We start from the raw sequence: 12,359 nt of genomic DNA, 5'->3' as shown, positions 1-12,359 counted from the left end.
TCGGCAGCTGTTCTGCCCCGCTCCCCGCCCGGCCAGCCAGCGGCGTCTGAAGTTCACAGGAACACCTGCCCGCCCACTGCCCGAGCCCCGAGTTCTGCTTATGTAATCAGAGACATGCACGCTGTCAGTCCTGGGTCTGAGCCAGCGTGAGCTGCCTATCCCGCGGCCCAGGGACTGCTCCTGGAGCACATGGGTCCAGGGCGAAGAGCTCTTGCAGGTGGGGGAGGGAGTGGAAGGTGGCACATCTTCAGGCAATAGGTGGAAGAACAAATGCCCTCCTCAGAAAATGAAGGACGTGTGGGGGCCGGAGCAAAGAGAACGGAGGCTCAGTCCCTCAGAAGCTTCTAGAACTAGCAGGTGCACAGGCTCCAGGTTCTATGACATCAACCACCCTTCCAGACATTCAGGGGCCCCTGCGTTCTCTGGATGGCATCCCAAGTCCCGGCGGACTAGGGACATGACATCAGTGGGACCCCCTGCAGCGGGGCAGTGACACGGCAGCCCTGCGTCAGCCTTGGGTGTACCCCTGAGCGGGGACACCTGTGCACCCCTGCAGGGTGTCGGGCGGTGGGCGGTCCATACAGCCTCAACCAGGATGCCAGTCCGTACAGACTGAACCCCTCTGAGGGCATCAGGAGCCCTGGACAATCTGGGGATTAGCAGAACTTAGGGGCAGGGTCTGTCTTCTCCAGAGTGGGGTATGGGCTGTTGGCGGCTGTTTCCAGGTTTCAAGTGACCGAGGGACATGGCAGGTACCTGGCTGTGCCTGCCTTGCACACACCACATGCCCTGTCTCTGCGTGCATCAGCGCCCCATGTGCAAGCCCCACTCGGCATCAGCGGGGTTTTCTCCCATCCCCAGGGCCTCTCCACGGGGCCTGTGATCAGTCCCGTGTCTAGCCTGGCGCCCGCACCCAGGGAGCATGGGAGAAGGTAGGTGCCCAGACCCTCGTAAGGACAGGGCACGAGACCCTCAGGAGGGGACCTCTCCTGCAGCCTGGGGTCCGACAATAGTCAGGCCTGTCCAGTGTCAAGTGGGGAAGGAACAGGCACTAGGGAATCGATGACACCATGTCTGTACACGGCACAGCATGTGCAGGCATCCCCCACTGTGTCCCCCACTAGGACCCCCCCCCGCCTCCGCTAGCATTCCTGTGGCCCCCGTTGTGTGCCTGCCAGGTGGTTTTTCCAAGAAGTCCTCCGTCTTTGGTGCTGGACACTTTGGCCCCAGGGGCATGGCTGGCTGGGCTGGGCTGTCGGGACCACGGGACGCAGGGGGGCGTCCTCACCTCGCAGCCGCTGAGACAGTCGTCATCCTGAGGGCTCGAAGGCCACCAGGGCTTCTGTGGTCTACCTCACTTTGGTTTAAAGGTCTTGTGTTCTTTCTATTCTTTTCAAAACTCCATTTCCTTTAAGGACGATGTATTTGGGACCTGCACTGCTCAATGCGTCCTTTTCAACGATTCTGAAATACTGGTAAAGCTTTCACTGCTGTGCCTTTGGCTGTAAGCGTGGTTCTGTGGGCTCAGAAAACCCAAGCCCAAGTTCCCTGGGGTCTCAGGGTGGTGGGCTGGAAGCAGGGGACGCAGACCGCACCGGGGTCCCCCCAGGAGCCCGGAGCCCCGGCGGGCGGAATCTGGTGAGCGTGCGCCCCGCCAGGGAGGCGGGAGGCGGGCGGGCACCTCCGTCCTAGCCCAGCTTTGGGAAAAGCCAGAGTGGTGAGCCCACCCCCACCCCACCCCACTGACGGGTGAAATCAGATTAATTCACGGGCCAGGAGACACTGTGAAGCTGGGCACTTTCCCAGAGCCTCCGACACTGTCTGGGCCTGGCGGTCAGCCGGGGCCCGCGGCCTGGGTCCGCGCTGATGGCCTCATGGACGTGGCCTAGCTCTGCCCCTTGGCGTGTCCCTCGTTCCTCTGTGTCCTCAGGCATGTCACCAACCCTGTCCTAGGAGAAGTCACACTTGTCCTCAGCACAGTGTGTGTGTGTGTGTGTGTGTGTGTGTGTGTGTGTGTGTGTGCGCGTGTGGTACGTGGTGTGGGGGAGTATGTGGGTGTGTATGGCGTATGTATGTATGTGTGAGTGGGGTGTGCGTGTGTGTGTGTGCGCGTGTGTGACACGTGCCTGCGTGAGGTGGGTGCCGGGGCTGTTTCCATTATGCCAAGAGGGTGCGGGCAGGTTGAGCAGGAGGGAAATGGAGTGGAGACAGTTTGTGAGTGGACCCGACCCCCGCTGGTGAGCAGCCTGAGTCGGGGGCACCCGTGTTGGGGTCGTGCTGCACAAACCCGAGGTTGCACGGGCCGGAGCCCGTCCTGCTCGGTGCCAGAGCCTGGCGAGGACCCTGCTTGAGCCCTCAAGGTCCCAGTCAAACTGTGGGCCTTCAGAGGGGTCCCAGGGGCTGAGCCTGGGGACTTTTGGAAGAGGTTCCGTGTCCCCAGGCAAGGAGTCCAGCCACCCCTGACCTGTCCAGGGTCCACCTGCCATGAGCAGGAGGGTCATTTCATAGACATCCAGATGGCACTACATACCCTGGGAAGGAGGCTCCCCAAAGCCCACCCCACGTCACGATGGGTGGGAGAGTGCGGGGGTCCCCCAGCTGGCCCTCCCCACTCCGGCCCCAGAGCCCAGCGTCTTCACAGGAGGGACCCGGCCCCATGAGGCCGTCCCACAGCGCCCCTCGGGCCTGGCCACCCAGAGGCGGGGAGCGGCTCACGGCTCGGTCTCCAGAACAACAGATGGGAGTTTGTTGGCACTGAAATTTAAGGCGACTCAATTACCGACGTACTGAAAAAGCTTTCTCCAAAATAAGAAAGCACACGGATTCCTCAACTCGCAGAAATTGCTGACAGCTTTGTTTTCCACCCAGCAGGAGTAAAAAGAAGCTGACAACTTATTTTTGCAGGTTATGCTCATTCAAGTCTATTTTTAGACCTTTTTCCTAAGTGAGCGCGCATCGGAATAGCATTCGGTTTGAGAACCGCCATCTGTTCGGAATGGCGAGCCCCGGTCTGCGGAGTCCGGGGTGGGCACTGCTGGCCGGCCGCGGCTGTCCCTGCGACGAGAACAAAGGGCATTTTGCATCTCCACCGTGCGCGGAGGGGACGCCCCAACAGTGAGCCCTGTGTCCATCATGCAGCTATGAACACAGTTTATTTATACACTGAGCACCATGAACAAATGCCCTCGGCTTTTAAAAACGGAGCTCAAATAATCCCTTGTATTTAAATAGATTTCTTATAAAAAGGCCGTCCAACCTTATCTTGGTTGTTGAGGTAAAAATTAACCTATGGAAAAAAAAGCCATGCAGAACGCTATAAAAGGCCTCCTCCCCTGCTTTCCGGTCGGTGATAACCGCCCCCTCCCCCTGCAGCCAGTTCCTTCTAGAAGCCCAGAGAGGCCCCACGGGCGGTGACTCACACTCTTCTATGGAAATGCAGTTGGTGCGTGACATACAGCATGACGGGAGCTGACATATGAGTAGCGGGCTGCAAGCACCTTCTGGAACTGGCATTCGCATGCGGTGCCCCGGGGGGCTGGGGGCCGGGCAGGCAGCCCCCGAGCCCACGCCCGGACCACCCTCGTGCTCCGGCTATTTTTAGCCCCCACTAAACTTAGCTCACTCCGCCCGCTCCAATAACCTAGATCTAAATAGCACTCTTCTCCTATGGGTCTAAGAGCTCTGCAAGGAAGATCTGGGTGGTCAGTGCCAGGCATTTAAGATGCCGCAGGGAGACGGCAAGCCTGCCCCAGGGAGCCCCTGACCTCGCGGAAGGACCTGGCAGGGCTCGGGGAGCCCGGCCGGCACGCGCCAGCCATGCCTGTTTCTGCAGAACCGTCCCTGTGCGCAGCCCGGGGCATGGCGTCCACTGCGGAGACCGTGCGGCCCGCCGGGGCACAGCAAGGAAGCCCCACCCCCTCCAGCCACCATCTCAGGCCTCTCTGAGTGTTTTCCAAAATAGTCACCAAGAGGAAATCATGCTGTCCACACATACACTCTCTCTGTCCCCTCCCCAAATACAGAGTCCTTCTGGGGGAAGCCAGTACTAAAAAAGTCCCCTAAGCAAAGCTAGGACGGAGGGTTTTGTAACTCACTGCGGAGTTCGCCTGAAACCCAGAGCCAACACGCCGCCTCTTATCAGGGCCCGATTCCCAGAAGCGGGTCCACACTGGGTCACGGCCCTTCCCAGGGCTGCCCGCGTGTGGCCAGGGGCCTGCTTCCTGGGGCTCTGCATGGGCCGAGGGACAACTCCAGAGCCCGCGTCCACCCACGCCCCTGGCCTGCGGTGAAGCCGGAGCGTGGGAGGTGAGAAGTGACAGGGACCTCCCCAGAGCGCCCGGACTCGGAAGGCTGAACCCTCAGCCATGAAGCTCATGGCCACCCTGTGGCCAGAGCCAGAGAAGGACCCTCAAGGCGAGGCCGTCGCCTGAATTCCACAGCCGCCTGGAACCGCTGTGCATCAAGCAACCTAGCTCCACAGAGACAAGTCGTTGGAAGGTCTACTCTCCAGAGACAGCCGGACCGAGGGCTGGGAAGACGGTGTTCGGGGGCCCCTCCCTCCTTTTCTCCTTTTCCGTTTGGCTGCTCACGGGGACACCCAGCAGCCTGGAGGCTAAGTCATCTTACCTCACTTCAAACAAAGGCGCAGCACCAACTACATTGTTCAGAAAAAAGAAAACCAAGCGTCAGCTTCTCTGGGGGTGTTCTTCAGGGAAAGTCGCCGGGTGCTCCCTGACCGTCCGGCGGGAGAACACTGGAGCGCTGCCCCACGTGCCGCGAGCGCTCACGGCTGTCCCGAGCGGCCCGGACACTCCTACCCTCCGAGAAGACACGGAAGACGGTGACCCGCACACCGGCTTGGGCGGCGGCCGGAGAGGAAGCGGCGCGGCTCAACCCAACTCTTCCCAAACCGGGGAAGCCGGCCCAGGGCGTGGGCTGAGCCGCCCGCGACCGCCAGGTCCACGGGTGACGAGCCAGCGCGCCAGGAACCCGGAGACACGGGCGCGGGGCTGCCCAGCGGTGGACACGGCAGACGCCCCCCGCCTGGGCTTCTCCGCTCCGGGCACGGGGTCCCCACCCCCGGCCCCGGGGCCCAAGTCCTCCCCCAGGCAGCTCTGGGTGGAACGGAGGGAAGCCCACCTCGCCCCGGGAGGGGAAAGCCGGGCACTGCCAGGGAGCGCGTCCCGAGAGGCAGAGCTGGCAGAAGACAGGACGGCGGGTCCAGCTGGTCCCAGAGCTGGCTGGTCGGTGGGTCCCTCTCCCAGGCTGGTTTACTTCAAGCCGGGTTGGTGCTACTTGCCACATAAAAAGATGTGACGCAGGCCTTGGAGTCTTACCCTGAGCAGGCCCCCCGCTGGCTGACCCCGGCCCTGCAGGTGGGCCACGTCCCGTACCCCTCTGGCCAGCGTAGGTCCTTGCTGACGGGGCCGCATGCCGGGGCACGTCCCGAACCTCTCCACGTCCTCTAGGTCCTGTCGCTCTAAGGCCAGTGCCACTAAGCTGAGGTCTAAAGGGGGCTGAATGGCAAAGCCCGCGGCCAAGGGGCGAAGCCCTTCAAGGCCTCCCAGCCCCGAGTGACGACTAGAAATTTGATAAGAATCACGTCCTGGATGTTGGACCGTGGACTGCTTGCCCAGCACTAACCAGCCAGGACGGCTGCAAGGGGGTCATCGGCCCACAACAGGTCCCAGTACCCTCTGCCACGGCACTGACAAAAGCGAACCAGTGAGGCACAAAGACCCCCACTAAGGTCTGCCCACTGATGCTTCAGGGGAGACCGGATCAGCAGGAGCCTGGGTGGTGAGAGTGGCTACAGGACGTGGGTGAGTCGTGGATGTCTGACATCCGCTGGCCCCGTCAGGTCCCCTCCTCTGACACGGAATATTTGGGGACCAGAGAGCTCACTGTGCTTCGCCCCTCCCTCACGGGCTCACAGGCTCCCCCCTCTCTGGCCCGGCGTGCTGGGGTGGCAGAGTGGCATGGAGGCACCTGGCTCTGCGGAGCGCTGCCGGGCCCAGAGCCGGCGGACCGGCCCTAGGGCGATGGGCTAGAGCTGGGCCAAGTCTGCAGTGGCTCCGGGCAAACGCTCCCATTTGTGGACACGCAGGGAGGGATGCCATCACGCGACTGGGGGGCAGTGGGGGTAAGGATGACGGGTTGGGTCAAGGTTGGCCATCATGGCTGCCATGAATTTCCCCATGAGAACAGCAGCCCTCCCGTCTGTTGGAAAAGTCACCCTCCAATCACAGTGCCTACCCCACAGCCACGGAGAAACCAAGTGATCCACTTCAGCCCAGCAGAGGTCTCTCCTGGAGGGGTCTGAGTTGGCACTGAGTGAAGACGGTGCCCCTTCCCCCCTGGTGTTGAGCCAGGCAGTGGGGAGCTGCCACTGGGGGAAGCCAGTCTGTAAGACCGGTTCCAGAAGCATCTCTGGATGAAGCCAGAGAACGTGGGACAGGACGCAGAGTGTCTCCCTGCAGCCCAGAGACCCTGGCTCCAGAGGCGTCCAAGGATGCCACTCTGCTGTCTCACCCAGCTCCCAGGCAGAGAGTCACAAAGCTCCCTTTCGTCTGAGCTACTCCGGTTGATTTCCTATCACTCCCGACACCGAGCACTTTAGACTGCACTCCACTGGTTAGATTTGAAAATCCTTAACAAGATGCAGAATGAAACTTCACCCTTTTAGCCCTAGGAAATCAGTAACAACCGTCACACTCATCTCCATCACGCATGGGCGTAGCAGAGCTCTGTCCCTCTGGCCCAAAAACATGTTTAATAAAAGCAACTCGAGTGTCGCCAATATTTAGCTCACAGGACGGAGCACCGTAAAACAGATCTGCGCTTTTCACAGCCAATCAGAATACATAAGGTAAAATTAAAATAGGAGTGCTCACACATGGACCCATCTCCTGAAACTCCTACTCCTGAAAAGAAGCAGAACAGAACAAAAACCTCTCCCATAGGTTTCTCCCGTTGCACTTGGTGGCAGTTGATAATCACGCACACATTAAGAAGCCAAAACACATCGGGTTATTTCTGAAGCATGTCACTCTGAGGCTCTGCTTGAATCGTTTGTACTTGTGTGTTGAGAGTTATGTCACAGTTAATCATTCCCAGGACGCTTGCATTTGGGGTAATGAGAAACTTCTTGTGCAAGCGGCCATTAATCAGCGCAGGCAACATTGCATAATGTGCGCTGAAGCACGTGTCTGGGGATCAGAGCCCAGCGTTTCTGCCTCTTGCTGACCTTTTCCAAAGCAGAACTGGAGCCACGTGATGCCTGCTTCCTGCCAACAGTCACTTGTTGCCAATAATTAAGTTGGATAATGTGGAGAAGCAGAAATAGACATTTCAGTTCCTTCAGAGTTCTAAAAAGAACTCTCTTTGAAGTCCTCGGTTTCTGGCTCCATGTTGTGGCTGACTTGAATGCGTCTCTCTTGATCGTTATAAAAACTACCCATTAAAATTGAAATAAAATATCTTGCTAAGTGGTTCCTGGCATTTGTATTAGAAACAATAGCCATAACCCCACAATGAGATTATTTGATATGTAAGAAAAGCGAAGCAAAAAAATAAATCAAAGATGTTAGGAGCCAAAGATGTGCGCGTCATCCATCAAATCTCAGCCCATCGTGTTTGATGTTCTTGAGCAATAGCGTTAGCGAGAAACTATTACTTAATCTTGCCGGTATTATCCAAAGAGGACACTTGTGAAATACTCAAGACAGATATGCGGTAATTATTACGTGAATAAAGAGTCTGTGCAGCGTGAACTGCATCTGTGACACCCACACAGACCCGAGTGGGGCAGAGCGGTGCTTACGCCTCAGCAACGACAGTGGCCACCATGTCCGGGAGCAGTGGGGCTCTGCGGTGCCAACCCGCTGTTCTCAACGACACCTGAACCAAACCTTCTTCTGAAACTTAACCAAGGGTCCACTCTACCCCCTAGCAGCCGACCTGGGTGCCTCTGGTTCCCGGGCCCATATTAGGAACAATAAACTGTCCAATTTCATCTTCATAATTTTCATTTAGTTTTTTTGCATTTTAGAAAAGGATACTTTCAAAAAAAAAAAGCTTTCAAAAAATAAAGAAAGAAGAAAACGGCCTCTCTCTTGGATTCCATCCCACGAGCAAACTCTTACTGTACTTGAAATCCTGGCCCGGATCTGACAAGTTTGAAGTAACAAACTTGTCTGTCATCAGAGCGTTAATGTCCCAGGGAAACACGGGTTTCACAGCACGAAGGGCAGTTCATGCTCCTCCTAATGCGCAAAACACATACGTGTCGGGATTCCGACAACTAACTCCTGATTTTTTAACACTCGAATTCTGCATTTGTGCACTGACTCGCTGTGATTTACGGGTGTTAGCTCCGCCCCCGGAGGTGGAGCGAGCACGCACGCTCCACAGACCACGCCCATGTCATGACGCGGCAGGGGCAGCGCCGCCAGAACGCGAAGGTCTGTGTCCTGGGTCTGTGCTCAGAGCGCACATTTAAAAGACAACACAGCAGTAAACCCCATACCTCTCTGACTGCAAATAAACCTCACATTCGGTAAGTTATATTAAAGATTTAGGGCTGTAATAACAACAATAAATAGCATAATATTATGAATAACTAATATTATATTTATAGTATTAGTATTAATGGCTAATATGTTATTATCCTTCTATTATGATTATTCAGTAAACATCAGTGCTGATGTACCAGAAGTCAGGTGGCTACACTGAACACCTTGTTTATCAGTAACATTCATGATACACTTGGTTGCATTAAAACCAGCTGGCTGCGGGGGGCGTCTGGGGGGATCAGCCCATTAAGCATCTGGCTTCGGCTCAGGTCATGATCTCACGGTTCGTGGGTTCGAGCCCCTCTTCAGGCTCTGCTGACAGCTCAGAGCCTGGAGCCTGCTTCGGATTCTGTGTCTCCCTCCCTCTCTGACCCTCCCCTGCTCGTTCTTTGTCTCTGTCTCTCAAAAGTAAATAAATGTTAAAAATTTTTTTGAACTCAGCCGGCTGGATGTGTAATGTCGGTGGAACGGTGCAGTGAGAACCTCAAAAACCTGCTTCTCCACATAAGCAGCCATTTTCGAGATGAAGGTTTTGACAAAAACCCCGGAAATTAGCGAAAAGCTCGCAACTGCCTGATGAACATGATGAATGTTGAACGAATGTTGATGGATGAAGGAAGCGACGAACATTTCCTCAGGAAAATGGCTGAGCCTCAGGAAGAACACCAAGGTGTGTGCAGGTTTGCCGGCAAAGGTCGACTGCACATTTCCAAACTCCCTGAAACCCAACAACCCCAAAGTGAAGGTGGCCGTGGCCCCAGCCTCCACTGTGTCTTTTCCTGGAAATCTGTCATCGCCTGGCCTGTCTCGCAGGTCCCTGGAGGCTCCATTACGGAGGAAAACCCGTCACAGGCTGGGTCTCTATTCCGGCTGACTCAGAAGCCCGCACTGTGAGCAGCTCTTTCTACAGGGTATTTGTGGAGACAATTGGTGGTAAGGGCTTAGCATCACAGCGACCCGGGGCAGGGATGGCAGCCGGTACAACGAAGACTCTGGGGAAGAGGAGCCCACGGCAGGCTAGAAAAACCTCTGCCTTGTTCCTAGGAGCCTAGAAGGCAGCGGGCTCGTGTAGGGCTGTGCACACACTCGGCAAAGACCTGAGAAGGTCCTCGCTCTCCTCTCCGGCTGATCCTGCAGCTACGAAGGGAAGGGCAGGCTGAGGCAAGGCTGCAGCTGCCCAAGAAACACGCACACAGTGCCCGTTCGCATCAACACCTATGCTTAAAAACAGAGTCCCAAAATACATGAAGCAAAACCTGACAGCATGAAGGGACGAGTAGACAACTCAACAACAGCGGTTGCAGACTTGAATACCTCACTTTAACTGCTGGGGAGAAGAAGTGGAAAACCAACAGGAAAGGAAAGAATGAAGCAAGACTACAAAGGAACCAGACCTCATAGAGCGCTCGCTCCGTCCAGCAGCAGAACACACATTCCTGTCATATATGTGTGGGACCTTCTCCAGGATAGATCATATTTGAGGCCGTAAAAAAGTCTCATTAAAATTCGCCAAGGACTGAAATTATACAGTGATGGGATTGAAGTATGTTTGCCAGCACAACAGAATTAAATTTGAAGTCAATAATATAAGGACATTTCGGATGTTCGCAAGCATGTGTAAATTAAGGAACACAGTCCTAAAAGACCAAAAAGGCAAAAAGATTTCAAGAGAAATTTAAAAATAGTTTGAGATGAATGAACACAAAACCACACGTGTCAGGGTCCCCAGACCACCTTGAGCTCTAGTGATGCTCCAGGAGGACTCGTGGCACTCAGCATGGAGGCAATAACCCAAAGGATCCAAGCGAAACAGCAAAGGGGAAGGTGGAGGGGTGGTTATCAGGGGGACCGGACGCCGGCTCCCGGGTCCTCTCCCAGTGGAGTAACACAGATGAGCCGAACTCCTCCAGCAACAGAGTATAACCAGATCTGTCAAGTGCCACCAACATCTTCTTACAGACTCAGAGCCCAGGGCACCTGCCGGGGCTAGATATGCGGCCATACTCTGCTTGGCAAATACCCACCCAAATCCCGTGTTCCGGAAAGGAAAGCATAAGCCATACTGTCTGCACAGTGCAAGCATGACTCTTACCAGTTCTGGAAATGGTGGAAATTTCCCCAAATATAAGTTTCCAAATGCAGGTCAGGGGCCCATCTTGCAACCGGTCCTTCCCAAAAATAGTCATTTAGACCAGTTATGTCAACTCTTTTCCACTAATGTATCAAAACTTATGGGACACAAATGAAGCGTGCTCGGAGAGACATGGACATGGTAAGTGCCCATAGGAAAGAGAGCTCAAATCAAATAACCTAACATTCTACCTTAAAAAATTAGAAAAATAAGAGGAAACTACAGCAAAATAAGTAGAAGGAAGGAAATAATAAAGATTAGAATAAAAATAAATGAAAAAGAGGATAGAAAAATAATAGAGGAAAAAAAACCCACAAGATGAAAAGTTGACTCATTGCAAAGCAACAGAACACACAAATCAGGCTGGATAAACAAGGACAAAAGGAAGGAGCCTGAAACACTAACATCAGGAATGAAAGAGGGGCAAACCGCTACTGACCTTACAGAAAGAAGGACCACTGGGGCGCCTGGGGGCTCAGTTGGTTAAGTGTCCGACTTCAGCTCAGGTCATGATCTCACGGTTCGTGGGTTTGAGCCCGCGTTGGGCTCTGTGCTGACAGCTCAGAGCCTGGAGCCTGTTTTGGATTCTGTCTCCCTCTCTGTCTCTCTGCCCCTCCCCTGCTTGCATTTTCTCTCTCCCCCCTCACCTCAAAAATAAACGTTAAAAATTTTTAAAAATAAAAATCAATTAATGTAATAACCGTATCAATGGAAGAAATAACAACTGCATGATCCAATCACAGGCGCTGGCATAAGGATACACAATGGAGTAGAATTAACAGTTTAGAAGTAAATCTTTTTACCGAGATAATACAAGAGAAGAAAGAATTTCCAACAAGCAGCGCTAGGACAACTGGATTTCCACATGTAAAAGGAGGATGATGGACCCCAACTCACACCGTGTATAAAAGTTAACCCAAACCGATCCAACACCTAAACGTAAAAGCTAAAAACTGTAAAACACTCGGACGAAAACACAGCTTTGTCACCTTGGCTTAGGGACGGCTTCTTAGACAGGACACCAAAAGCACAATCCACAAGGGAAAAAACAAACCTAACTTCATCAAAATTTAAAACTTCAGTGCTTCACCATCACAAAAGTGAAAAGAGAGCCCACAGGAAAAGAGATTTATAAATCATATGCCCAATAAGATATTTGTATCCAGAATGACTTATATCCAGAATATACAAAGAACAGTCACAACTCAATAATAAAATGGAAACCTAATTAAGACCAGACAAAAGGGTTGAGTGGACGTTTCTCCAGGAGAGATATACAGAGAGCCAGCGAGGACACGCCCAGACCTGGAACACGGGCCAGCAGGGAATGCAAATCACAAGCACCTCAAGGCACCACTTCACACCGACTGGATGGCTCTAATCAAAATAAAAGTCAGTGACAATGGGAGGCTGGGTGGTTCAGTGTGTTTAGCGACTGACTCTTGATTTTGGCTCAGGCCATGATCTCAGGGCTGCGGGATCAAACCCCACGTCAAGCCCGGGGCTGAGGGTGAGCCTGCTTCAGATTCTCTCTCTCTCTCTCTGCCCCACTTTCTCTCCACCTCTTAAATAAAGATTTTTTTAAAAATTGTACAAAAGGCACTGACAAGTGCTGATGAAGATGTTGAGAAATCAGAACCTTCGTGGATTGTCGA

The 12,359-nt window shown here is 54.2% G+C and overlaps 1 long non-coding RNA gene across 1 annotated transcript; it reads right to left on the bottom strand.

Moving 5' to 3' along the window:
- Positions 1 to 2,827: 2,827 nt before the first annotated feature.
- LOC115276352 lies at positions 2,828 to 6,666 on the bottom strand. Its single transcript, XR_003901897.1, has 2 exons — positions 6,256 to 6,666; positions 2,828 to 3,054 (listed from the first exon to the last, which is right to left on the bottom strand). It is a non-coding gene; the product is annotated as an uncharacterized LOC115276352 (long non-coding RNA).
- Between the last annotated feature and the right edge of the window lie 5,693 nt (positions 6,667 to 12,359).

Source organism: Suricata suricatta, chromosome 13 (assembly GCF_006229205.1).
Source record: "Suricata suricatta isolate VVHF042 chromosome 13, meerkat_22Aug2017_6uvM2_HiC, whole genome shotgun sequence".
Taxonomy (NCBI): Eukaryota; Metazoa; Chordata; class Mammalia; order Carnivora; family Herpestidae; genus Suricata; species Suricata suricatta.
The sequence above is the reverse complement of the archived record's forward strand: the minus strand, read 5'-3'. Positions and strand labels throughout refer to the sequence as shown.